Source organism: Magnolia sinica, chromosome 8 (assembly GCF_029962835.1).
Source record: "Magnolia sinica isolate HGM2019 chromosome 8, MsV1, whole genome shotgun sequence".
Lineage (NCBI taxonomy): Eukaryota > Viridiplantae > Streptophyta > Magnoliopsida > Magnoliales > Magnoliaceae > Magnolia > Magnolia sinica.
Window position 1 is genome coordinate 65,676,797 of NC_080580.1, and position 14,469 is coordinate 65,691,265.

The following is a 14,469-nucleotide window of genomic DNA, read 5'->3' on the forward strand; positions in this document are numbered from 1 at the left end:
TCATTAACACATATCATCCTAGCATTAACTAGAGTACCTAGAAATGCTTGTTGTATTGCTTTATCATTACTGCTTGACTGAATTGATAACATGTTAACCTTTGCCTTATAGCTCCACTGAGTTGATCACTCACTCCCACTCTAGGACGGTGTTTTAAAACACCAACCAGACTCTATTGTAGTTACAGATGATGATGCAGCTTACGATCTGGAGCCAGCCTTCTACGACGATGAGGAGGAGTTCTCCTACCTACAACTCTCTGACAGGTCTATGTAGACGTGGAGTTGTGTTACCGGGACTACAAGGTTATGGATTAGCAGACATTACACTTTATCATTTTGTAATTTTAGGAATTATACATGTAATTTACTTAACCTGACGACATGTTGATACTCCGGGGACTTACCACTTATATGTTCTATATACTTATCACAGTCTTCCACTTGCGTAATTTAACTGTCTCTGGAGTATGATATGCTGATTTAAGGTAATCCCATTCATGTTTAATGTACTAATACAGACAACATTCAATCATCATTATCTATGTTGAATAAGTGATGCGTTAAAACTTGGGGGTTGGGCATTTGCTCGACCCTCAGATTTCGGGGCATTACAGACCTTCAAGATGCTTATAATGCCCTTTACAAGGAAAGTTGTAAAATTGCTGTTAAACTAAAACTTCAAAAAGAAAAGTTTTTAAAGCTTAAAGAAAATTTTGATGCTCTTATTTTAGAAAAATCCCACATTTTAGATAGTTTTGAAAAATCAAAATGCGATTTAGATTTCAAAACCTCCCTTATTGAAAATCTTAAATCTGAAAATGAAAAACTTAAACTTGAAGTCCCTTCACTTTTGAGTTTAAAGGATACATGGAAGTATGCTTAAGGTGATCTAAAGATAGAAAAACTTTTGTCTGGATCAAGAAAATGTGGCGACAGATCTGGTTTGGCCTACGACAGAAATATTCCTCCTAAACAGAAGAATACTCTTCCTAAGTTTGTGAAAGGAGAGTCTTCAAACTCAAAAGGGAATAGTTCAAATCAAAATTTTTCTAAAAATGCTAAAGCTTTTTAATCTTTAAAACCAAAATACAACAATATCAACTATAACAATCAGAACCGAAATCCTTTAGCTGAGAAAATAGTTGATTTAGTTAAGTAGCTCCTAAAATCTAACTCAGTAGCTCATTCTTACAACAACTACAAACATAAGAAGACCAACTATACTTCTAAACCCAAAACTGTAATGAAATGGGTTCCTAAGGTTAATTGCTTGGTTGCCTACATGACTTTCAAAGCTACAAGCCATTCAAAGTGGTACCTAGACAGTGGTTATTCCAGGCATGTGACTCGTAACAAAGGTCTATTCACCAATCTTAATGACATGGCTGATAGATCGGTCACATTTGGTGATGGTAGCAACTGCAAGATTATTGGTCAAGGTACGGTTCAACTCTTTAACCTCCCCTTATTTGAGAATGTTTTATATGTTGAAGGGTTAAAACACAACCTGTTAAGCATATCTCAAATATGCGATAACAATCATAGAGTAAAATTTACTAACCAAGGTTGTGAAATTTTAAACAAGAAGGGTTCTATAATATTAATTGGTCGTAAAACATCTGAAAACTGCTACATTGTAAGTGATTCTAGCTCATCTAATTAATCGTGTTACATGGTCCATATTGATGAGACTGAATTATTACATAAACGCCTTGGACATGTACACTACTGGAATTTATATAGATTGAGCAACAGAGAACTGATAAGAGGTCCACCTAAATTACAGAAAGTAGACAAAATATGTGGTGAATGCCAGATTGGCAACAAACTAGGAGTGCTCACAAAAAGGTGGACTCTAATGCCACATCCAAACTGCTCGAACTTCTCCACATGGATCTTATAGGACCAACCAGGATGGAGAGTCGAGGTGGCAATAAATACATACTGGTAATCGTGGATGATTTTACCAAATTCACTTGGGTAGCCTTCTTAAGGGATAAATCAGAAACCCTTGATGAAGTAAAAAGAGTTCTCAAACGGATCCAAACGGAAAAAGGTTCTCAAGTCTGTAAGATCCATAGTGATCATCGATTAGAATTTGAGAATAGCAGTTTTGAGAAATTCTGTAGTGATCAGGGAATATCACATGAATTCTTTGCACCCAAAACACCAAAACAAAATGGAATTGTTGAAATAAAAAATAAAGTGCTTCAACAAATGGCAAATGTAGTGTTGAATAGTATGAAGCTCCCTAGAAATCTTTGGGCTGAAGCTGTAAATACTGTCTGCTATATAATTAACCAGGTTTATACAAGTAAGTAAAATAATAAAACTGCTTATGAAATGTGGTTTGATAAGAAACCTACTGTCAAATACTTTTGAGTTTTTGGCAGCAAGTGCTATATTTTACGTGATCATGAAAATCTGGGTAAGTTTGATACCAAAAGTGATGAAGGGATCTTTTTAGGATATGCTTTAAACAGTCGAGTGTATCGAGTACTGAATAAGAGGACTGGTGTAATTTAAGAGTCCATCAATGTGGTCATTGACGATCACTTGAATACACCTGCCTCAAGTTCAGATAATGATGAAGCTCTTCTAATTGACAAACTAGATACTTCATCAAGTTAAAATAACTCTGAACTGAGGACTATTAAAGATCATCCAACCACTCAGGTTCTTGAAAACCCTCTCACTGGTGTGCGTACTTGTAGACAACTAGAAGATATATGTAATTACATGTGCTTTACATCTCAGATCGAATTGGCTAACGTAAAAGAAGCTCTTATTGACGAAAACTGGATAATAGCAATGCAAGAAGAGCTTAATTAATTTATTAGAAATGATGTTTGGTATCTTGTTCCTATACCTAAAGATAAACATATTATCGGAACTAAGTGAATTTTCAAAAATAAGTCTGACGAACTTGGTAATATAATTCGAAACAAGGCTAGACTGGTTGTACAAGGGTACACTCAAATTGAAAGAGTCGATTATGATGAAACCTTTGCCCCAGTAGCTCGTCGTGAATCAATCGAACTATTTATATCCATTACATGCTTTAGAAAGTTCAAAATATATCAAATGGATGTAAAGAGTGCCTTCTTAAATGGTGATCTGCATGAAGAAGTATATGTTGAACAACCAATGGGTTTTGAAGACCCTAAGAACAGTGATCATGTTTATCGCTTAAAAAAGGATTTCTACAGTTTGAAACAAGCTCCTAGGGCATGATACGAAAAATTAACTAAGTTTCTACTAAGTCATAATTTTCAAATGGGAAGTGTTGATAAGACCCTTTTTGTTAAGAAACATAACGATCGTATCTTATTAGTGCAGATCTATGTTGATGATATTATTTATAGATCTACCTGTACTAACTTGATTGTTGAGTTTATAGATCTTATGAAATCTAAGTTCGAAATGAGCATGGTTGGGGAATTGAATTATTTCTTAGGGTTGCAAGTTAAATAGCAACCTGATGGTATATTTATTTCTCAAACCAAATATACTCTGAACTTAGTTAAAAAGTTCGGCCTTGACAATAGTAAAAAATTTGATATTTCTATGAGTACAACATTAAGACTCTCAAAAGTCTCTACAGGTAAAAGTGTGGATCCTAAATTATATCGTAATATGATTGACAGTTTACTTTATTTAACTGCAAGTAGACCTGATATTACTTTTAGCGTTGAAATTTGTGCTAGATATCAATCTAACCCTAAAGAGTCACATTTAACTATTGCTAAGTAGATTATGTGATATGTCGCTAGCACAGCAAATTTGGATCTCTAGTATCCACATGATACTAGTGTTCAATTGGCTGGTTACATAGATGTTGATTGGGCTAGTAATATGGATGATAGGAAATCGACCAGTGGTGGTTGTTTCTATATTGAAAACTGTTTAGTTTCTTGGTTTAGCAAGAAGCAAAGTTCCGTATCGCTCTCAACTACTGAGGCTAAATACATCGCAGCTGGAAATGCATGTACTCAGCTTGTATGGATGAATAGAATGTTAAGCGATTACAGAATTACATATGATTTAATAGTTTTATATTGTGATAATTCTAGTGCAATTAATATATCTAAAAATCCAATTCAGTATTCACAAACCAAGCACATTAACATTAGATATCACTACATTTTTGAATTAGTGGAAGAAAAGACTATTTCATTAGAATACATTCCTACCGAGACTCAACTCACTAACAGTTTCACTAAATCACTCGATAAAAGCAGGTTTAATAAATTGAAATTTGATCTTGGTATGTGCAATTTGAATTGATTATTCATGCTTGTATGTATCATAGTATATATATTTGTTAATTTATTTGTTTGAATTTTGAATTTATCTGAAAATTGCATATTTTTGGGTTTGCACGACCAGTCGAGGATGTACTCGACCAGTCGTGGCACAACTGGTCAAGGACATACTCGACCATTCGTGTAGCGCGTCTGGTGCTTTTAATTTGGGAAAAAACCCTTTTCTTCCTCATTTGCTCTTCCTCTCCAACGAGTCTAAGCTCAATCGGTCGTACCCAACTTCTTGATTCTTCAAGGTTAGTTCATGATTTCCATTTTTCTTATAGATTGAAGTGCATATCACTCCATTTTCTTACTTGGAGTGGTTTATTTCTTGTTTCCTTGAAGTTTTTAGAGTTTTCTTCTCCAAATTCTGATTTTGAGAAAACCTATTCTACATCTTTTGCAACCTCTTCATTTCTTGTATTCCAAGTTATAAATGGATGTTAGAGGTAGAAAGAAAAACACTCGTGGTCCTTCAACATCCAGATCATCACCTATCACAAGGCTCCACCTTCGGTCACCCGAAAATGATCCTCCCTATGTGTGGGATTTGAGATTGCGTAATGTAATAGTTGAGCGACCTATGCATGTTAAACATATTGCTCCTTTTAATTTCCTCCTGCTTCTCTAATATGTAGGATGGGCTAACACTCTACATTGGGGTGGGCCGACATACCGGTCTATTGCGCAGGCTATGTTTGCTTGCATTTTTTATTTTTCAACTAAAAATTTAACGTTTATAATAGCAACTAGAGAAGGTCCATTTGAAGTTGATCGACATTTGATTTCTGTCTTAATGGACATACCTGTCACTGATGAAGGTATTCCTCTTAGTACTCTAGTTGAGAAACCATCTGAATCAGAAAAATGCATGCTTACTAGAGCATTATGCAATATAGATGCACAATCGAGTCAAAATGGGAATGCACTCGCTTCAAAGTACTTGTTACCCAGATACAGGGTTCTTCACAGGATATTTATTTCAAATCTGTATCCTCGTTCTAGGAACAAAACCGAACTCACCTCTTTTATGGTTCGGATTTTGCTTTCCATCATCTCTGGTACAAATGTCTGTCTTCCTTCTTTAATCTATCATTCCATCATGCAATTCTGTATCCATCCTGGACATAGTGATATCCACTTTGTAGATCTTATGACTGTATTAGCCACACATATGTTAGTAGCTATGCCTGTTGGAGAGGCTCCTATTCATCACCTTATTTTCAACAACTCTAATACTAATAAGATGAATTTGAGGTTAGCTGATGGCCAAGTGGATGTGGGTGGTGGAGTTGAAGCAGTGAATGAAGAAGAAGGCGATTTACCTCCTGATGATATAAACATGGATGATATCTTTAATGAGATTGAATCGGATTCCGAAGCTGACCCTAATTATCAGCCTTCTGATTTTGCTAAGAGGTTGCATACGCTTGAGGAACAGGTGGCTCAGATTCGTGTAACCCAAGATTCTCAATTTGCTTATATGCGTAAATATATGAGGCACATTAATAAGGGTTTACACCAAATTGATCCATCTATTCCTGCTTCCTCTTTTGGATCTGATTAAGTTTTTTTTATGGCCTGTAATAACTCCTATGATTCTTTGCTTTCTTTCAGTTTGTGGGACTTACTTTGGTTGAATTTGGTTCATGTTGGTTACTTATATGTGAACATTATTTGCTTCTATCTTGCCTAGTTTGCTCCCTTATTCTTCTTTTATTTATTTTCCTCTTCCATATCTTAGTTTCTTCCTTTGTCATATTGTGACAAAAAGGGGGAGAATATTTTGTTGTGATTGCTTATGGATATAGATATGGATTGTGGGAAGTAGCATTTATTTAATTTTGATGTGTGCTACTCAGGGGGAGTACGTAAGAAGGTGTTTTGAATATTTCATGATAAGTGTGTTCTGATTATTGCAACTGGTGCATTATACTTTCTTGTATACATATGGTGCATGATTCTTTATTGAGCATGTAATGTTTCTCTTATTTTTAATGGAGTGTGTTTTGTCACAAATTTGACAAAGGGGGAGATTTTAAGTGCTATGGTTTCATGCTCCTTTGATTGTCAAATTTTGTAGTGACAAAACCACAATCTGTGTCTTATGTAGCACATTGATATATCTGTTCAAGGCAATGCATCACATATACAAGGACAATGCTTCAAGTCATGAACGAAGATCTACTTCAAGAAATGCAAGATCAAGTACATTATTCACTCCTTTAAGCTTCAAAGTTTAATGTTTTAAAGCAACATCGAAAGACAAGTCCACTGTTCATACTTAAGACTCAATGTGAAGTACAACTCATGTATTACAAATTCAAGCTTCAAAAGATCTCAAGTACAAGCTTCATCATGTGTCGAGATCTCAAACTTCATGAACTTCAAAGATTACCTATCATCTGAAGAAAAGAAGGTTCAATGTTCATATGTCATGGTTAAGGTATGAAAGACCTTAGATTGACCTTAAGGTAGGTCATTTTGTATACATAATTCAAATTGAATCATTTTATAAGTGTTTGGTCTGTTCTTCGACTAGTCTTGGACTCTATTCGACTAGTCCTAGCACTGACTCGACCAGTCCAAGAAATTCTAAGACCAGTCCTAAGTTTGTTGCAACTTTTTAGAATTTTTTTGTTAAGCCACGACCAGTCCTGGAGACTGTTCGACCGATCGTGTGAACAGTGCACGACTCGTTCACAACCAGTCCTGCAGCCACGACTCAAACTCTAACAACTATTTCTAGTTCCACACAACTAGTCGTGGAGGTCCCACGACCGGTCATGAATGGCCTACTACCAGTCGTGGAACGACTTTATCCTATCGCGCTCTAAATTTCAAAAGTCCGTTGGTCCTATGACCAGTCGTAGTGTCCACAGGACCAGTCGTGAACTCTATTCCTTCACCTATAAATAGAGCACGAATTTCAGAGTTATTCATTTTAATTCAAGTATAATCAAGACATCAGTCTGAGAAATAAGTTCGTAAACTTCTTAAGCTATATTATGCATATTTAATATTCTCTTTTATTAGGTTTTTATATTTGATTTTATATTCTACATACTAATCTGATTGGAAAGAGGGATTGATGAATTCCACTTCTTGGAATCAAAATCAAATAGAGCTAGCCCAACTTGATTTAATTTAAAATCAATTTAGAACCCAGAACCATTTCATAAGAGAGTGTGGATCTTGAACTTTTGTATTCGAACTTCTACTCCGATTTGGTTCTTCCAGGCTGCAACAAAAGAAGAAATCTAGGTATTTTACATTATTGTAATTTTCTTTATTTTGGTCTCTTTTGAGATTTAGATAGAAAAATCTCATTCGTTTGGTTATCCGAGGTGATCTAAAAAACTCAGAGTGTGGGGTTTATGAATTATGTAAGCCCATTTGAAAGACACAATTGTGAGGGTTTTAGGTGAACTTGGACAAACCTATTTTTATTGTGAACACTAATATCCACCGTGTGAGGATATTATGAGTGGAATAGCTGTGTGGCTGTTGTTTAACAGTTGGTGTACACATAGGCGAACCATTATAATTCTTTGTGTTTCGTGGATGTGTGGTTTATTTTCTATATCTTTTATCATTCAAGATTGTGGGATGTATTTGTGGATGTGAATGTTGTAATCTTTACCTTTCAGCATTGTGGGGAATGTTGTAATAGCGTAGATTCCCTTTCTAGCTATTTCCTTTGTTTATTCCTCTTCAGTTTGAGTTCTTGATACACAAACCTTTCTAGTAAGGTTGTCCTGCCATAAACCCTTGGTTTTTATGGTGTAAGGTTGTCCTTAGAACAACATTTGTATCAACTTCTCAATATTAGAATTTGAGGTTATTTTACATTTCCATAATGTGGATTGTTTAAAGTGTTATCTTTCCTTTAATTGTTTAAATTCCACTGTTATTATTTTAATTTGGCACAGTCCTATCCACCCCCCCCCCCCCCCCTCTCTAGGACTCTAGCTCGGCCTTTTCAAACTCCTCCTCCTCATCCATAAAATCCTGCTCCATCGCATAAACTTCATCATCACCTACATCTAAATTAGAGTCTAGTTAGTGTTTTAAAACACCGTCCCAGGGTGGGAGTGAGTGATCAACTCAGTGGTACTATAAGGCAAAGGTTAATTTGTTATCAAGTCAATCAAGCAGTAATGATAAAAAAACATAACAATCACTTCCTAACTACTCTTGTTAATGCAGGAATGGAGTGTAAGTAATGATGTATGCCCTCGCATCAAAGCTCCCTCAACAAGCGACTCCGACACCCAATTTCGCATATGACATCACTGCCTCCTGTGCGACTTCCATGCCTTTAAAGCACGTCCTAACTAATGCAGTGTAACGCATGGTCATGTTAGCCCAGTAGTTTATTAAGTTTATTCATACAACAGATTTGAGAAGCTAGAGTACCTTCCTTTATGTCATTGACCTGAACCGAAACATCCATCTAGGTTCGTCACTACTAGTCAAGTATATACGATAGGCAAGTTGTAGGGTTATCACTCCCAATGAAAAGCAGTCGATATGTAAATTCAAAAATTTATACTCGTGGTTACTACGGGGTGACTAATCACCTCGGCGTAGGCAGACAGCTCGAACACGGTGTCTCATACCACCATGCTCGGCTCACGAGTCTGTGTTACTCACTGGTCACTACGGGGAGGCTCGTCACCCCAGCGTAGGTCGATAGCTCGAACATAGTGTCCCATACCACCATGCCCGGCTCATGAGTCTTAACGGATCATGGTACCATGGTTAAAGTGGGTCTTTACATTGGTGATGGGTACCTTAGATTCAAGCAATAGTATCTATACATGGTAAACACACAATAGGCCGATTGGTTTGTTAGGCAAGTTTGATTGGTATGGGCACACGCTGACTAAATCGACATTAAGAGCATAAGCACCCCTTGTGACCTAACCACTGTCGACAATCATCGTGCGACCCAGATTCATCAAGTATACCTATTGTGGCAAGATTAATTCGGCCACCTGAACAGGAACTGTTACCGATTGCATGGGCTAGGTTGTAGCCACAATCTTACTCAGATGCAGCAATTAAATATATGTGATAATCAATTCAGCATTTAACAAACAATCCAAGTGAAATCCTCATTTGAGCATTTCATCAAAATCTTGATCATGTTACCAAATACTAGCATTTTATCAATCATTTGCATAGGGGCGAATATGATTTCATGAAAGAAACTATACATATGTATTAGGCAAGAAAGAATTCTATCTTAACACTCGTAATACATACAAATCATCAACAATTTCTCATTCAGACAATTCATCAAACACTTAGACTACACTTCACCAAATACGTAGACTAGGTTAGTTATAACATATATTTTAGCAAATCCTTACACAAAGAGGTCGACATGCATATGACAACGATGAATCCTAGATTAGTAGTCATGGCAAGCATAAATCATGTTTACATGTTTATTCAAACATTTCAACAAACACATGGGATGCATCTTTTGTTCAACATAGTCCATACATGTATATAATATCGAAAACGGAGTATCTAAGACAATATGGCAGCAATCAAGTCAGAAATAAATCATTAGCTGACATTGAAAGTATTGATAACCATAACTTAAGCGTTTATAGTCCGTACCTTTCATCAAAATACTCGATTTGGACTCGGTTCGAATTCTACGTTCTCGAAAATGGAACATTGGGCACCTAAATAACGAAATAGATTAGCTAGTTTGTGATTAATCAAACTGGATCTCTATAACAAGATTAGGGTTAGGTTTTTTTTACCCAAATTGTAGCCGAAACTGAGTGTGTAGCGTAACGGGAAGGTGATTCAGTGCGTAGAGTAGTGGGAGAGAATTACTGCAACAATCACCAAGAATCCTTTTTCTCTCTTTCCTCTTTTCTCTTCTTTTCTCTCTCTCTCTCTCTCTCTCTCTCTCTCCCTTAGGGTTTTGGAGAAATTCATATATGAGAGAGGTGGGGTGATATAAGGGCTATTTATAAGCCTAGAAGTGATGCAAATGACCCCAAGGCCACTATATACATGGGTTATACCCTTTGGGCAACTGTTTTTGACAAACAAGGCTCACAGGGAGGCTCACTACTCACCAACGTAATAGTGTAAGTTCCCTGCCAATGGATCTATGCCAGGATGTGATTTTGGTGTGATCGGATAAGTTGATCGCCGTGGACCTGCGTCAGATCAACGGTCGTACTTACTCGATCGGGGCCATAGTTATACGGATATGTGCAGGAAAATTTTCTTTTCCTATGGGTGAAGTTTGGTCAGAAACTGACGGTCCGAAACTCCAATTTCGTGTATGAGTGAATGGCCCAATTCACTTAAGTTTCATTACATTTTCTAAAGATATTCACGTTTCTCGCACACTTCACTCAGGGCTCAAGTTGTGCATTTCTCGACACTATCTGGGTTCGATTCCCCTGATGGTTGTCAAGCCCAGTAGGACGGACATAATCCTATAGCTTCGCGATTATCGGACTCTCGACGTGCAGTCTAGGTTCGATACGGAGTTTCAATATACTCCCGAGAGCGACAGGCTCTTGGGATTTTTCCTAGGTCTTTATCTAGTGTTAAGCCAGTGATATTAATAGTTTTAGGTCTTCTCATTTGTGGAAATGGTGGCCCAAGCTTTATCCACCAATTATTCAGTTTAGTACTTAACTAAATTCCACCTTAATTACGACAGGATATGGTCCTTAGGTGATTCTTCCTGAGGTTGTACTCGGGTCCTTGTACAGAATTTTTTGAGATGTTACACTTTTCTTTGTTTAAGGTTTTTTTTTTTAAATTTAATTTTATTTATTTGTTTTTTTTTTTTTTGAAGGCATGGTCATACGCAACAGTTAGTAACCTTTGGAGGGTTTTGTTTTCTAAGAGAGAAGGGGGTTTTTAGAGGAAGAAGAGCAAGGCTCTTTCTACAAGGCCCTAATTTAAGTCTTTTGTCAATTTCAATATTCGTATCCAGGAAAGTGATGCTTCCATCCACAATTGCTGGATTCATCAGTAATCTTCTCCAAGGGTTTGTTCGTGGATTATTCTCTACATTCCTTTGATAAGAAACTTCTTTCTTCTTTATTAATGCTTGCAATCCACCCATTGGGTGTTGTATTTCGGTTACTCAAGAGAGTATTTTCTCGAAGGTTGTTGCGTGGTGTATGTTGGGCATCAACAAGAAGATGTTCTCTTAATGATTTTACTTCCATTATCGTTATAGTGGATCTGTTGTTGGACTAGGTTCAATAGGTTTTCCTTCATTTTAGAGCGTTTTTCACGTTAAAAATCATGATGCCTCATTTGCATTCTACATGTTCGATGATATGCTTATTTGATTTGGAATCACTTATTTTTCATCAAATCTCTCCATATTTTAAATCTCACTAATTTAAACATAGCTAGGAAATAGATTGTTTTCCCTACAAGTGGTATTAGAGCTTTAGTTGTAAGCTCGGTCATTTTGGGAGGAGTTTATTGTTTGTCGTGTTTATGTTGAAATAAAGGCAAGCATCATAAATAGAATGGTCAGCCTTAATGGCTTCAATTGGATGATTTGAAAAGCCAAGATAGAGGACATCTTATATTGCATTATATGCACTTGTTAAAGGAGATGAAGCCAAACCTAAAGACATGTCGAACGAGATATGAAAGAAGTTAAATAGAAAAACCATTGGACTTATTTGGCAATGGTTGGATGATAGTATTTTCACCCAACTTGTAGTCATTTGCACCAGCAAAGGTCCCCGAAGATGACTAAACCCCTAACCCGGCCCCTCATTTGTTCTCTCTCTCTCTCTCTCTGTCTCTCTCTCTCTCTCCCGATTCTCCTCTTTCCCTCTCTTTCTCTTACCCGATCTCCACCCCCAATTCTCCTTACCCTTTCTCCCTCTCCTCTCTCACCTGTTGCATCTCTTTCATTCGCCTCCCTCTCTCTCCATCGCATCTCCACCATCTCTTGTATCTCCCTTACATCATCATTTTGCTCAGACATCCATTGCAGCAACCATGAGACTCCTATCCAAAGGAAACACGTACCATTCAAAAGCCCCTTTCAGATTTTTAGGGCATGTCTTAAATCTAAGGAATTTGAGACTCCTCTCCACATGTCTGGTCTCTTCCTCTTTTGTCTTTCTCTGTCTTACTTTCAAATTTCATACATGCTAACTGTTTGATGAAATGGCTCAACAAGAAAGGTTTTGGTGGTTAAAACTGTTTGATGAAATGCCTCAACAAGGTAGTTATAAATGTAGTCCTTTTGGATGCATCTGGCTTTAATGGTCTATTTCAATTAAAGTTCGAGACTTTTTTATACAAAAAGTAATGAATTAAAAATAGTTAATGGTGCCTCCATGAAGGGTCATAATCAAAAGGCCCTGTTGAGAATCTGATTGATGCAATCAACTTGTTGGTAAACATGAGGGGGAAGTGACTGACTTATCAATGTGTCATTAGATGATTACTCGCCTAGTATCTGCATCAGCAGATGACATGGTTTGTATTTGTTCTGCAACTAATTTCCTACTCTTGTTACTTGCAATGTTAGTTCAGTGTTCAAGAGATACAATTTTTAGAATTAGTTTAGAACATCTTGAACTATGCATTACCATTAGATATTCCTAGTAGATCTCTCTCTCTCTCTCTCTCTCTCTCTCTCTCTCTCTCTTTTCTTTGATGGGTATCATTGATGACTAATTTGATGGCTATTATTCTTAAGAAATGATCAAATTTCTGGTAATGTTTATTTATTTATTGTTTCACTCTTTAGAGTCATGTAGTAATTAATTTCTTATTTGCTCATGACTTGAGTTAGTGCAGTGGAGGGGATTGAATGATTGATAATCTAATTAGTGGATAGTGTTGCATTGTTTTATATCTACACATGGGGCCCAAGGAATCATTTTAGAACCATTCTTTTACACAACAACAAGCTCCCAAAAATAACATCCCCCTCATATAGCTTGATGTACATGAAAGGGGTATTATTTGTACATGTGGAAGATGGGAGTGAAAGAAAGTAAAAGAAATGAAAGAGTGGAAAGTCTTTTTTATTGCAACTCCATGCACCACCTAGGTCTTTGGAGGCCCTTGTTGTCCACCACTCTACACCACACTGTGGTCTTCAGGGGAGTGCCTATGAAAGAAGAAGAGAAAAAGAAAGGTAGGAATATGTAGAAAGAAGGGATAAAAGGAACGAAAATGAAGCATGAATGGATCCTAACTTTACACTTACCTCTTGCTACCAATGGAGCACCACCCTTAATGTCCAAACTCCCAAGAAGCCCCTAACCAAAACCACAAGAAGGAAGAAAAAGAGGAGAAGAAAGAGAGCTTGAGAAGAAGAAAAGAAAGAAATTATGGGAAGTAAGCATGCTGTAATGGCTACCATAGCCTGGAATATATAGAGGAAGTGGGGCTACCCTATTACCCAACACATGGGAGAAACCCTTTTAGTGATAGGACTTGGCCCAACCCTCTCCCCTTGGGAAAAGAGGGGCCTTGGGAAGACCACTTGCATGAAAACTTGCACGGTTTGTCGAGAATGAAGTGATGGAAGAGAGAGAGAGAGAGAGAGAGAGAGAGAGAGAGAGAGAGTAAATGAGGGAGTTGGTGGAAAATTTTGAATTTTAATTCAAAATCCAATAACTCATGAGAAATAAAAAAAAATGATGTGAAAAAGAGAGAAAATCACATGCATTTTAAAAATCATAAAAACATTTCCAATAAAAATTGGTATCCTTCGTGATCGTCATTTTGCGATCCAATGGACCAGATCGTTTTAAAAATCTTAAAACTATTTTCGATAAAAACAAACATCTATCACAACCATTGATTCACATTTTGTAAGACAAGATCATTTTAAAAATATTACAAAAATATTTCTAATAAAAACCAGCATCATAATAAGTTGATTAAACCTTCTTGGGGTTCACTGTTGAGGGTCAAATATTGCATATTAGACCCCAGTTATTACCTGATTTTATGAACATGATACTGTTTGACGTCCTATTTTAATCATGTTTTTTGTTGCAAGATGAATTTAGGAGCTTAGACTGAAAAATGGTTTTAAAAGCATGGATTTAATGCTTAAGAATCACCAAGGTAAGGGACGGATCTTAGAGAAACAAGATCGAAGAATTCACATACCA